This window comes from Phascolarctos cinereus, unplaced genomic scaffold (genome assembly GCF_003287225.1).
Source record: "Phascolarctos cinereus isolate Bilbo 61053 unplaced genomic scaffold, phaCin_HiC Scaffold_4;HRSCAF=312, whole genome shotgun sequence".
In the NCBI taxonomy this organism is placed as follows: Eukaryota; Metazoa; Chordata; class Mammalia; order Diprotodontia; family Phascolarctidae; genus Phascolarctos; species Phascolarctos cinereus.
This window is the reverse complement of record NW_027555847.1, coordinates 219429467-219443418: the sequence shown is the minus strand read 5'-3', so window position 1 is coordinate 219443418 and position 13952 is coordinate 219429467. Positions and strand designations below refer to the sequence as shown.

General features: G+C 50.5%; 1 protein-coding gene across 3 annotated transcripts in view; it reads right to left on the bottom strand.

Moving 5' to 3' along the window:
- The window catches only part of ELFN1 (extracellular leucine rich repeat and fibronectin type III domain containing 1), a 190973-nt gene extending 178968 nt beyond the window's left edge, over positions 1 to 12005 (bottom strand). For all 3 annotated transcript variants that reach the window (XM_020975267.2, XM_020975269.2, XM_020975271.2), the window contains exons 1-2: positions 11454 to 12005; positions 4927 to 5165 (exon numbers count right to left, since the gene is read on the bottom strand). The gene's annotated coding sequence lies outside the window, so the exon portion shown is untranslated. The remainder of the gene's footprint in view (positions 1 to 4926; positions 5166 to 11453) is intronic.
- Positions 12006 to 13952: the final 1947 nt, after the last annotated feature.

Sequence of the window (13952 nt, the reverse complement as noted above, 5' to 3'; positions counted from 1 at the left end):
CAGCCTTCAATTTAGACATTGCTCTTTCCTGCCTTGTGGGGGGGGGGCAGGCATAAGAAATGGGTGGGAGAGAGAGGGAGCGGAAGGGCTCTGAAACTTGTACAAAGAAAGGTTTTCTAGAGATCCGAGGTACCATCACTAGCAAAGCAATACTGTTCTCCTTCCCAAAATGACTGATGAAAAGTAGAAGGAAAAAGGAGACCCTCTTAAGAAGTAATCAGAAAAGGGCCAAAAGAAAAGTGGTGGAATTTAAGTAGCTTGACCTCTCTGACCTTTCTCTTCTCTAAAGCAGGACAGTATAGTGACTGGATAGTGCTGAGCTTGGGTTTGAATCTTGCCTCAGACACTTACTAGCTGTATGACCCTGGGCAAGTCACTTAAACTCTCTGGGCCTGTTTCCTCATCTGATTGATTTTGATGACCTGTAAGGTCCCTTCTAGCTCTAAAGCCATGATCCTCTGATGCCCTCCTGCCTCCAAGAAAAGTCCTAGTCACTTGGAGTCACTGGGGAAATAGATTTAGAATGAGTCTCAGAGAACAAGATTTTTGTTCTGTCATTAACTTCATTGCGTTCCTTTGGGCAAGTCACTTGCCCATTTTTTTCTTTGTAGTAAGAGAATGTTATAAAAATAAAATGTCTTTCACCTCAAAAGGGATCTTTAAAAAAAAAAGCCTTCTAGGATTTAAAGTATTGGCTCTCCCAGACACTCTTTTTTTTTTTTAATAGACCCAGGATGAAGGTCTCTTCTTCTGCCCCTCACTCTAAAGGATTGCATGTCAGGACAAGAAAAGTTCTAAAGTTAGTTAAGGATGAAACAGTTCTTCTCCTCGGGTACTAGCAGGACAATGGGCTAGGGAAAATTGTTGAGGGGGAAAGGGAGAGAGGGTGTAAGGAGGATATCTAGGAAGAAAGCCAGTGACAATATGCGATGTGTACATTATGTTCTTGATGTCACTACCATAATATGCCACATTTTTTTTTTACCACTGTAGAACTGCTGTGTACAGGGCGAGCCACACAGGTATGCATAAGGGTAGGTAGACAAAAATAGCACATAGAGAGGCCTCTGTCATGGCTCTCTAATTACGGTATCTGCTCTGTTCAGCAGAGCCAGCTGGCAGCTCACTATTCATAACCCATAACTCCGACATTAGCAACCCAGGGACGTTCCAGAAGCTTAGCCATTTTGCTTATCTAAACCAACAGTATAATGAAAAGAGCATTGGATGGTTAAGATTTGGGGTCTAGTCTTGCCTTTGACAGGGGAAAAGATTGATCACTTATTATTATTATTACTTAAACACTGTTTTTACATGTGGAATAAAGGCTGTCCTGGACCTGATATGTGAGTTGTTACCTTGTGTGCTCATGTAGGATCTGGGATCCTTTTATCCTGAGACATAGAGACTTACTGTTTTTAAACTGTATGCTGAGATTCTCAAGAGCCAACTATGAGAGCCCAACCACGTTGCCTGAGACTCAATCCAAATCTCTTTCCCCAGTCACTCCTAAGTGACTGGGCCTTTTCTTGGAGGAAGAAGGGCAACAGAGGATCACATAGCTTTAAAGCTAGAATGATCATCAGAATCAATCCTCTCGAGTTACTGAGGAGGAAACAGAACCAGAGAGTTTAAGTAACTTGCCCGAAATCATACAGCTATTAAGTGTCTGAAGCAGGATTCAAGAATACAGTGATTTGAAGTGTGGTGGGGAGGAGTGTCCAAGACTGGATCTAATTCTATTCAGTCCAGAACCTGGGCTATGGCTGATAACTTAGGCAAAAGTCCATGTCTACAATGTCATAGAGCTTGTTGTATAGTTTTGGGTAAATCATGTCCCCTCCCCGCTCTTTTTTTCCCCTTTTTTCCCCCTTTTTTTGGTGAGGCAATCAGGATTAAGTGACTTGCCCAGGGTCACACAGTTAGTAAGTGTCAAGTGTCTGAGGTCAGGATTTGAACTCAGGTCCTCCTGACTCCAAGGCTGGTGCTTTATCCATTGTGCCACCTAGCTGCCCCCCATGTCCCCTTTTTGAACTCCAGTTTCCTTACCTATAAAATGAGAGGGCAGCTTTCTTGCAGCTGTTAACATTCTGGGATTCTTTTTCTAGGAGTTCGTACCACACTATCAGCAATTACATCAAACTGCCTCAAATGTAAGGACCAGGTAGCAAATGAGTGAGTCTTTCTTTAGTTGGGAGAAGCATCCATGGAAACCAGCAAGAGAATTCATGAATTAGTAAAAGAAAGTAAAGTGAAATATCTCAGGAAGAATAACATGGTTGGGGAGAGGGATGTTGAAAGACACATAATAAAATTTATCCAGTGCTCCCTGGTAACACTACTGACTGCTTCTGGTTCATGCTGTGAAATTTATTACCCTGTCACCTGGACCCTGAGATCTATCTGCATGTTTGTCATTCACTGGTGTATTTCATTTAACCACTCTCGATTTATACATATATGTTTATATACATCTACTGGTGTATCTACAGGATCTGCCTGTCCCTTTTCTACAGAGAAATATGGACACAAAAAGTCTATGCACCTATGGTAATAAATTTTCTCCAAGCCAATAGCGTTTGAAATAACCCACACAGAAACCTATCTTCTGCTTCCGTTCACAGTTAAGCACAGTAAGATTTTACCGGATAGCTCCAATGGGGAGAAGCAGGGGTCACAGTGTCCTGCATAGGCTTCAGAGCTAGAAAGGAGCTTAAGGATCATCTTGTCCAACACTCTCATTTTTAGAAAGGAGGAAACTGAGGACTTGAGGAGGAAGCAACTTAACCAAGCTAATGAACAGTAGAGTCAGCTCAGAACCCAAGCCGTGAAGTCAATGCTGCTTCCTCCACATCATGTTGCCTACTAGAGTAGAAACTTAAAATGCTGTTGAACTGGATTAACCTATTCCTGGTATCTATTCCATCCCCTTCATCCAGAAGAGTTGGAGGAGAAAATTCATCAATGTTTGTTAGAGCTGAGGTGAGGGGGGCAGTTTGCATGTTGCAACGAGGTACCCAGAACCTTCATGTCTATCACTTTCATCCTTTTTGTCCCTAATATTTTTTTCAATTGCTATTTAGAATCGAGGCAAACCCACTGGGGACATCTGGGGTCCGAACATTCCATGTGAAGTGATAAGGGAAAGGCATCCAAGTCAATCAAAGCTGTCTGTCCACCGGCTCCAGGCTATGAGACCATTTTAGCTAGAGGAGGCATTCTTCTAGGGATTCTGAGAATGTCAGTCTGTCCTTTTTCTTTTGAAGGTACAGAGAATCCAGTTTTGAGGAAGACTTACAAAAATTACTGGGTTTTCTGTAGAAGTAAGCCCCTCCTGTCTTTCTTCCTTCCCAGATTTTGTTCTAGACCTAGACCAAAGGAGATCTAGCCCATCCCTCCTCCAACTGCCTCCACCCTCATCTCTCCTTGCTCCCACCCTTTCCAAGTTCCCCCTGCTCTGTGAGTCTAGAGACCGGCTATTTCTGTTGATAGAGATACCTTTTACTTCACGTCCATGCTGAGCTTTTCCAGAGTCACAAATCTCCTTATTCCTTATTCCCAAGCTGCTGTATCATTTGGAATTCTACATTTAGCCACATTGCAAACTATTAGATATTAAACTGAAAAGGGTCCCAGTTTTGAGTCAGGGTGCCTAGGGGAGAGATTGATGTACTGAGTACCTAATAGGGTTTTATTGCAATAGCCTTATCATAACCTTTCTTGCCTGCTTAAAAAAGTACTGAGGTTTTCATGCTTTCCTAGGTGATTTTATGTCGTCTTAGGTAAGAATACTGGACTGAGAATAAAGGTACCAGGGTTCTATTATCAGTTTCTCTCACTGACTCACTCTGTGATCTTGGACAAGTCACTTAGCCTCTCGGAGTCTCAGTTTCTCCATCTGTCAAATGGGGCATGGATACATCTCAAAAATATTATGAGATTCAAACAAGGAACTACTGTGTAGGAGGAGTCAAAAGGCCAGTTCTCATCCCTTTTCTGCATTTTACTAAGCAACTCAGAGAACACTGTAGAGATCTTCTGAGGCTCAGTTTCCTCATCTGGAAAATGGAGATAATAAATATTTTCACTATCTACTTCACTGGAGTGTTACGTAGGATTTAAAGGAATATAAACGTGAATTGGTTGTTATTATTTGTAAATTATAAACCAAATGTAAAGAATCAACAAAGGAAACAAAATCACTAACTTTGTCCGATCTCTTTATACAGGGTTTCCCGAGCCCCCAGGTCAAGCTAGCGATTGGCCTTTTGTAGTTTTCCGGGCTGTCCCGGAATGAAGCAGAGGGAAGGAGAAGGTGTTTTCCTTGGTACCTACCACTCAGCCCCAGAGGTTTCGCAGAGGGTGGTTTCCTCCCCCACAAATCTGATCGGGCTTCTGCTCCATGGAGAGCCCTAGAAAAGGGGCTTGCCTGAGTTAAGCCCAGAATGTTGCTAACACATTCATCCCAAGCTCCCGGTCCCCAGAAGAGAGAACCTAAGCTAGTTTCCATGAGCAACGAGCCCCTGCTATCCCCAGTATTTTTTCCCTTCCGCCCCTCACCCCCCCACCAAGGCGAAGGGAAGGAAATCTGACAAATAGCTAATACTCCCTAGCTTTAAGGGAAGAACCAAGCTTTGAACAGCGTTTGTTAGACGATCAAAGGCAACTGCTTTAGCTCGTTGGGGGCTGACCCAGCAGCAGACCCGGCCTGAGAAGGGCTGATAGAAAAGGGAGAGGGGGCTTGCCCTTGGCACTCCAGGCAGAACCCATTTTTTTCTTCATCCCCACCCCTACCCCAGCACAGAGTTCGAGGTCAAAGGACACCCCACGCTCCTCGGAGAAGTGGAGGTGAGGTGGGGAGAGTGCGGGTCCCCTCCAGTGCAGCCCCCCAGCCCTGTCCTCGGAAGTGGATGCAAACAAACTTACGCGCTGCGCGGCCACCGCCTCCCTCCTCCTCCTCTTCCCGAGGGCATACGCAGGCTCCAAGTCTAGACAGGCGGGGCGCTCCGGGCGGCTCCGGCGTCTTCCCCAGTCCCCCGCGGCTGACGGTCGCTCTGTCCCCAGCAGGACGACGTGTCCTGCGCTCGCTCACTCGCTCCTTCTTCCTTGACGCGGGCGAGGAGAGAGCCACCGCTCAGCCCCAGGGCTCCCACGCGAGTCGATGACTGTGGATAGCAAACCCGACTGTTTGTTTAACTGGAGGAGTGGCCATCCCCTCCCACCTCGGCGCCCGGAAGCCAAAGGGCAAACCGGACTGCAAAGTTCCTCCGAACTTAGTTTTTAGGGATGGCTAAGGGTAGGGGAGCTAAAGAGAGACGTAGAGCTTGCTTTCCCCTCGGACTCCGAGACTTGGGCAGGGAGCAACTGCACGTTGTACCTGGTGCTCAGGTGCTACACCTGAAGGCGAAGGAGACGGGGAAGAGGGAGTTTAGACTAAGCTATCGGCTTTCCTTTCCTAAAATTCAGCCCTGAATTCCTTCTCACCATCCCCAACTCCAGCCACCATTCCCGTCTCGGTCCCTGCTCCCCCCTCTCGAAGGTGCCAATACAGCCGGGCTCTGACTCCTTACCTGCGGAGCCAGCTAGCTGCCAGCCGCCACTGCCAAGGCTTCTCCGCCTCTCTCTCTCTCTGCCGTCCTTCAGTCTCTAACTTTGCTCTCGGTATTGAAATTCCTCCCCTGCTTCTCCCATCGATCTGAGAGCGCGGCCCCTCCCTTCCCCTCTCAGGCAAAGAGAATTCTCATTCTCTCTCCTTTCCTCTCCTCTCTTTCTGCCTGTACATCAGTCTTTCCTCTCTCCAGTCCATACAACTGAGCGATCTCCGTGTCCCACAGCTGTGGGGGCGACTAAGGGGGGGAGGGAGGGTTGGGCTAGAAGATCTATTAGCATTAAAAGAAGGGTTTCCTCAGGGCTCTAGTCCTCTATCTCCCGCCCCCACTCGTCCCTCTCCGAATACTTAGACTGGAGGAGGGGGGAGGGAGGAGTAGGAAGGGTAAGCAACCAAGTAATCTGTTTTATTGAGCTATTCTCTTAGTTTGTCCCAAGGTAGCTTCTCTTGGGAGGTAAGATATGAGATGCAGTGGAGAGGAGGGGAGGGGGTGGTAAGTTAACTGTTTTCTGTTACCTAGTGGCGCTAAGAATGGGACTCTGTGCCGGGGTGGAGGGCCTCAATAAATATGGATTGATTAGTCAACTTCTCTGATCCAGACATTCTTTCTCTCTCTCTCTCTCTCTCTCTCTCTCTCTCTCTCTCTCTCTCTCTCTCTCTCTCTCTCTCTCACTCTCACACACACACACACACACACACACACACACACACAACCTCTTCCATGACGGAGCGTTTATTAAGCGCTTATTATATGCCAGGCAGGGGATCCTCGGGGCTTTCCCTCCATCTTGGACTTTTGCACTACCAGACCATTTATTTGTCCAGGATCAGGAGGGTGAGGATTGGGAATGAGAATGCAGGTTGGAAAGTAGGTGTTTTCAGCACAAGGTCTCCCTCGACCTACTCTCAGCCCCTGTTCTTCTCCCTTTTACCATCACTGGATTTATCCGACGGACATGCTGAGAGCTCGAATTCTGTACGAGGTCTTGAGCTTCGTGCGGGGGCGGGGGGAGGGGGAAAAGGGGACCTAGGGAGCGACGAAAAGATAAACATGATTGCCCTCAAAGAGCTTACACACTCTATACTGTGGGGCATTTGTCTTCCCAATCCTACAACCCTACCAACCCTATTTCTGGTAGCTAAGGAGGCAACGCTAGACCTCTCGCTCTGTCCCCTCCCCCAGCCTGTCCTAGGTCAGCGCTGTCTCGCTTTCTTTGTAAGTGTAGCTCCTCTCCCCCACCCTCCTTCCTGTCTCATTCCATCCCCAGCACTGATTCCCCTTTTCCTCTGTACCCACTGCACGCTCCCTTCCTCTTTCTACAAAGCAGCTGGCCAATTCACGCAGCATACAAAAGAGTTGACTCAATTCAAAGGCAGCAAATCAAGATAAATCCTATAGTGTATGAGGAAGAGAAAGAGAATATGAATGAATTCCCCACAAGAAAACTAATTCCTGTATTGACTGGCCCATCCCCAAACATGGGCTGCTCCAGCGCCTTAAATACTTGATGAGATCACCTAGATCCAGTTCTGGGTTCAGATAGGAGTTGGGTCAAGACCGAGTTCCCCCCAGGGGCTATTTTTTGTCTGACATAGTGAGCTAGGTTCCCCATCTCTTAAAGTTAATCTGTAAACGGTAATCCCTAGGAGGATTGAGGAAGGGGTAAATCAGTGTATTTCCTGAGGCCCCCCCATTTTGCTCTGGGGAACTCAGTTCGCAATGAACAAAAAGAAAGAATATCCTTGAAATTACAATGAAACCACCAAAAGTTAATAGTCTGGGGAGCAATGTGAAAGGGAAGATGTCACAAACCCACCATTTTTACCCTGATACCAGTGAGAATCTATAGGTTCCTTATGGATAAGCATTTCAGATTTTTTTTTAGCATCAGAAGGTGAAAATAACTACCTAGTTTGCCCTCAAGGCTGCCTCCCTGAGCCATTCCTCAGTTGCTAGCAAAGGGAAGGGTCCCCAGAGGTAGAGTCCAGGGGGTCTCCACCTACTGTCATCAGGCACCTAAGAATTGCTATGAGAAGGAAAGACCAACTGGCAGTCTGTGGAAACTCGCTTGTGGGAAATAGGTCTTCTCCCTTGACTCCCTCCCTTGACTCCAGGGCCTAATAAGTCTCTAAGAGTTCTCTTTCTGCTTCCCACCCGACCAAGAGAGTCCATCTCTGGAAGAAAAAGAAAAGGAAAAGTAGATGTTTCTAGAGGAACTAGCTTTCAAATCCTCCTTTTTTTTTTCTCCTCTGGGGACCCAGCCCCATGAGCATTGGCTTCCAGAAGGGGGAGGCAGAACCAAAATTATGGTGGCTTTAGTCATAATGGGGCGAGGGGGACTGAGGGGATGGTGAGTGTTGATGAATTGAATTTTCTGTAGCTTGTCTTCCCTAGTTTTCTTGTCTTCCTGGCCTCTTACTGCATCCTCCAAAGGGCTTTTAGAGTCTTCTGGTTCTCCTCAAGGCTCTCTCTCCTTCAGCTAAAGAATCCCCAACTCCACCTGCTTTGAACCCCCTCCTCCCTTGCTGGGTCCTCCCTTTTGCTTTCTCCTCTACATTCCCACAGAAAGTAAAAAATAAAAATAAAAAGTGATATAGGGCTCCTAATTGTCTGGCATTGGGTTAGAGCACTTACTTCTCCCCTTCCTTACCCCCTCACCTTGAAGCACTTGGGCATCTCATGTCAGGAGCTGGCCCCAGGGTATGTCTTTACCCAGATCCTAAAGTTGTACTGAGGGTGAGGTCTCAAGCACACCCAGATTTTAGGATTTCACTGGATCTGCATTCTTTGGTGCAAGGAAAGCCCCTCTTCAATTACTGAGCCCCACCTCAGTCTTTGATTTATAATCCCTCTTTTATGGACAGGGCCTTCAGGAGAGCAAATCAGAATATCCAGGCTTAGGCTGGGGCTGTTGGGCTGAGGTGAAAGGAAAAGACAGGGTAAGCCATCTCTCTGGGAGTCTTGGGAGAGAGAGTCTTACCTCCACCCTGTCCACCTAGGATCAGGGCACAGAGCTTCTGAAGATTATCTCTGCCCAGGGAAAGACCCCTAGCTTAAAGTAGAAAGAAGTTCCAAGAGTCGCAGGGGAACATAAGCAGGCTTCTCTGGGCCTATACCTCAGCAAGCTAATCGAGTCCCTGGAGAAGGCGGGATACCAGCTGTTATCAAAGGAAATCAACTAGTTGTTTGGGGTTAACATTATTGGGGAGGGGTCAGACTACGGTGGAGAGGTGCCACTCAAAACTGGGCTACATATGAGGAAGGAGATCTAATTGGGTCCTACCTTTCTAGTACCTCTACCAACCTCTTAGGCTGAACAGTCCATTCCAACCCAAGTGCCCCTCCTTACCCAGAAAATTACAATCTGACTTCCTAAAAATGCTGTCAATTCCTCAGTTCCATCTCCTGCCCCCTTTCCTTCTCCTCCCTTTTGCCCCAGCCTCCCAATGGCTCTTCTGATTGGCATCCTCCATGCTGATCATTAATTCTGTTACAGAGAAGGTGGCGCTATAGCCACATCTGTCAGGCACATTAAAGCAGCTATATACACCCCCCCCACTTCCGTCCCCCTCCTTCCTGCTCCAAACCCCTAAGATAAATTTAGGGGAAGAAAAAAAACCAGCAATGTCCCTCCTCAATTCCGATAACTAGGATGGTGGGGGGATGCTGGGGGTAGGTAGGTAGGGGCACCAGCAACCTCCACACATCTTTAGCCTCCCAGAAATTTCACACAAGGTAGAGTGGAGGTAGAGAAGATAATAGAGAAGATGTCGTCCCATAACAGGGGGACAGGACCATACAAGTCTGTTGTGTAAAGGAGAGGGGGCAGAGCTCTCTAGGGAGGAGGAAGCTTGGGGGAAAGAACGATTACAGCTCAGACAAGTGAACCACCAACAGTACACCAGGGGATTTATTTTTAAAAGCCGAGAATACTGGAATAAATCCCCTGAGGTGCAATGACAGCACCGTCCTGCTGGGGGAGACCTGAGGCCTTGGGTCTACTGCAGAGGCAACTGGGTTCTTCTCCCCAAATTCCCAGAAGCTGCCCTGACCCCCCCTTCCTAAGAGCTTCTCCTACTCCCCTTAGTTCCCCTCAGCCTCTGCGCTCCCTCACCAACACTCACAGACAGCTTCCTTATTCCTTTCTGACATCCCCAGGTCTCCTAGCTCCCCAACAGTTTTTTTTTTTTGTAATCTGCCCACCCCCAATCCCCTTCAAACTCTTTTGGCTAGCCGAAGCCCAAAGGAACAAGAGGTGGGAGTAGGTGGGTGGAGGGAATCGGGGGCGGGAGGGTGAGGCAGTAATTGGTCCGCGAGAAACTTCCGTACCCACTGGTCGGGAAAACAGCTGTAGCGGAGCAGAGAAGTGGCGGCAGCTCCCAACTGGCCACCCCTCATTCACCTAATCCTTCACATCCCCGCCTCCCAGTGAATCAAAGACCTGCGTAGGGGACCCTGGCCAGGGGCGTCAGTTTGAGCTAGGCCCAGGAGTACACTGAGACCCTTCCATAAAGACAAATCCCTGGGCCAGTAGCGAAGCTATATAGTCCCGTTCAGGGCTAGGAAAAGTTTGGGGGTTGGGAGAACGACAGTGAGCTGAAAAGGGGTAATAGCAAGAGATTAGGAGATGGGGGAAGGGTAAAGAGAGTGAGAGAGTGGGGACTAGGGAAGAGAGAGGAGATGAGGCCAGGCGGGTGAATATGGAAGGTTAGAAGGAAGAATTGGTGGGGTTGAGCGAGAGGAATTTTTTAGGGAGTGGAGGAGAGAAAGAGGTGAACATTGAAGGAGGTTGTGGCCACCAGAGCCCGGCCCGGCTTCCCCAAGCAGTCTGAAGGAGCCAGTCAGGTCACAGGCTCCTATTAATAGCCCAGTGCTCGTTCTTCACACTTCGGCGATGCAGCCTTTGGGGCCAACGTTGCCCTAAACTGGGACTCAGAGCCCCCAAGAACAGCCAGCCTCTGCATCCCGCAGGAGGAGCCCCCTCATTGTGCATGGGGATGGGGGCGCACCACTTCCCTCCAACCCCCTTCTTTGCATCCATCCCCCACATCCTTCCCGGTAGTTCAATCCCAAAGCATCTTTCCTGCTTTAAACGGGGGTGAGAGGGGGGAGGCTTAGTGAGTGTGAGCGTGTGTGTGTGTGTGTGTGTGTGTGTGTGTGTGTGTGTGTGTGTGTGTGTGTGTGTGTGTGTATGCATGCGGGGGGGGGGAGGGAGATTGGTAGCACGGATTGGTTCGGGTTCTCCACAGAGAAGACGGGAAATAAGAGATCCGAGACCCTCCAGGCCGGTACCGCCTCCTTCTCCCCCCCCCACCGCCCCACTTCCCTGAGCCTGGGGATCCATAGGACCCTGAAAGTTTGGGAATCTGCTGCTCCCTAGGGTTCCTTGAAAGGTCTGGGGGTCTCCTGGTCTTAGGGGAGAGGTCTTGGGGCGTTGATGGGGGAAATCGGTCTGATTCGAGTTCACCAGCCGCTAACTTCGGGTACTCACAGCCCCAAGGGGAGGGAGCCTTGGCACTGGAGAGGGAGACCGCGAAGGGAAGCGGGCACAGCGAAGGCACAGAACCGCAGCAACGTGAAAGAAAGAAGGCTGAGCGGAAGCTAAAGCTTTAGGGGACGAAGAGTCAGGGTCCTGAGCTATTGCGGGGGGGGGCGGTGTCGGCAGCGAAGGGGCGTCCCCTCATTCTTCCAGCTCTTCTTTACGAATCCCCCCAAAACAAGGCGATGCTTCCCCCTGAGGTGGGGTCCTGCCGGTCTGCCTTACTGCAGCAAGGGAAGGAACCCCTTCATCCTAAAACACTCCCCCCTCCCACCCTGTCCCAGCCCCCAGTCCCTCTCGCCTACCTGAACCCGGGGTGTCCTGGGGCGGGCTACAGGAGGGGGTGGGGTACAGCTCCCGGAGAGCGCGCGCTGAGATCCCCAGCACAGGCAGCGGGCAGAGGTGGCAGGTGGCGGCGGCGGTGGTGGCGGCGGCTACGGCTTCCCCTCCTTCCTCCTCCTCTTCCTCCTCCCCAAGCTCCGTCGGCAGGTTCCTCCAAGACAAATCTCCCTCCCCCCCCCTCCCCTCCCGGGGCCGGGCTGGGTTTGGCCTGAGACTGGGAGAGGAGAGAGAGGAGAGGAAAGGAGAGGAAACCCGGCTGCAGCTCCAGACTGCGTCAAGAGCCAAGGAGAGACCCGGGAAGCCGCGGGGAGGTGGCGGCCACCAAGGCAAACGAGGCGGCTCCCGGTGCGCCGAGAGCCCGGTCCGGCTGCCGCGGAGCCGCCCCGGGCCCGAGCTTTCCGAGAGGCGGCGCCGGCGTTCCGGAGGGGCCCGCGGGTTCGGGCTCGGGCTCGGGCTCCGGCGCGGCGGCAGCGGCGGCGGCGGCGGCAGCGGCAGCGCGGGGATAGTAGCACATTCTTTCTGTGCGTGATCAAAGGTTTAATGTAGGAGACCGTGCTGGGAGGGGGGGAGGAGGAAGGAGAGGGAGGGGGACCTGGAAGGAGAGGGGGGTGTAGCTTCTCAAACGTCGGGTGGACCTGGGTGCGTCCCACTGGGCTTAGGTTTAGGGTATTGTTGTTGTTTTGGTTTTTTTTTAAGGATGGGGTTGGGAGGTGAAGTTGGAAAAGGGAGGATGGCGAAGTGGGGGGGGAAGTGGAGGGTTGTCAGGGAAGTAGAGAGCTCCTCCCCCTCCCCTTCCCCTTCCCCAGAGTGTCTCTCTCTCTCTCTCTCTCTCTCTCTCTCTCTCTCTCTCTCTCTCTCTCTCTCTCTCTCTCTCTCTCTCTCACACACACACACACACACACACACACACACACACCCCTCTCCTCACTCCCCGACCCCTTTTCTCCTAAACCCTCCTGGACGCTGCTGGGAGGAGGGGGGAAAGAGGGGGACACAGGGCTCCTTTTCAGTTGGGGGCACGCTGCAGATTCAGGTAACTTTGTTCGCACAAGGGAACTTTAGGGATTACGAGAGAAGGATCCATTTGCACGTATAGGGCTTGTGTGATAGAAAACCCTGACCGAGTGCACACGCACTCGAGGACACATACACACACACACGCACACACACACACACACACACACACACACACACACACACATCCCTTACCCACAGTGGACACCATAAAAGTTGGCTCGAAGTAGTTCTTTATAACATATGTCCATATGTGCATATCGCAGGTACATGTGTCTGTGGACAGGGCTCACCCTTCCGGGGAGATTTGGTTCGAAGGCTTACCGAGATTTCTCCTAGCTGTCTGGGATGCAATTATCTCGGGTATCCCCTTCAGGGAGAATTTCTTTTTATTCACTTCTCAGTTATCAGCTTTCGTCTAACTGCGGTCCCCTTTCTCTATCCAATACTTTGCAGCCCAGGTCTAGACAAAAAGCAAGGAAGGGAACTAGCAGAACATTCCTAGGCTTCTTTGCCTCAGTGGTAGCTGTAGTAGGGATTTTGTGTGGCATCTGGGCAGATTCCGAGAAATAACTCCTGAGCCGCCCTCGAACTCCTTACCCTCAGGCTTGAATCGCCGCCCCAAGGGCACACTGAGCACAAACCACAAGCCAAAGAGACTTTATTCTGAAACCCTCAGTTGCCTCGCCTGACATAGTGATCCAGGCCTCAAACCCGGGGCAAAGGCATCTCCCCCTCCTCTCTTCCCCTTCCCCCTAGTCTTGACTTTTTTAAAATCCAATCCAGGCTCAAGAGCACCCCACCCTGCCCAAGATCGGTACTGCAGCTTTTCTATAGACCGGCCGAGGTCCGTAGCCTAGGGGAAAGGAAAGACTGGGGCCGTCGTCCCTTTCTTCTCTTTCTCCGTTTTCATTTTTGTCCTCCTGGGCTCTCCTGGGTCCCCCAGCTCCCAGGTTCTGCAAGGGAAACCTAGGCCGCTCAAACTTCCCCACCCCAAACCGGCCTTCCTTTGAGCTGTGCACTGCTGAGAACAGAATCGGCGGGTCCCGGAGCTGCGCTCTGCGCGGGAGTTGGGAGCAGCGATCCCCGATCAGGTGGGGACTGCGGAGCTGGGTGGAAAGGGTGGATAAGGGTTCCCACTCTCCCTACCCTTAAAAGATAATTATTCGGGAGTCTAAAATCAGGGGAAGGTAACTGACACTTCCAGTTAGAAGGATCAAGGCAAGGCACTCCTGGACCATAAAGCCAGTCCTATAAAAGCAGCCCCATCTGCAGCCTATAAACTCCCTCCTAGTCTGCGGCTACTCTGGGCACTGTCCCTTGGTCCAGCCCCTGACTTCCCCTCCCTTTTCCTTCCCCTCTGCCTCTTCCGTCCCTCTCCTTTTTCCTCTATCTCTGCTCCCCTATCCCACCCACCAGACTCAGAATCCAAAGCCAAACGAACATGT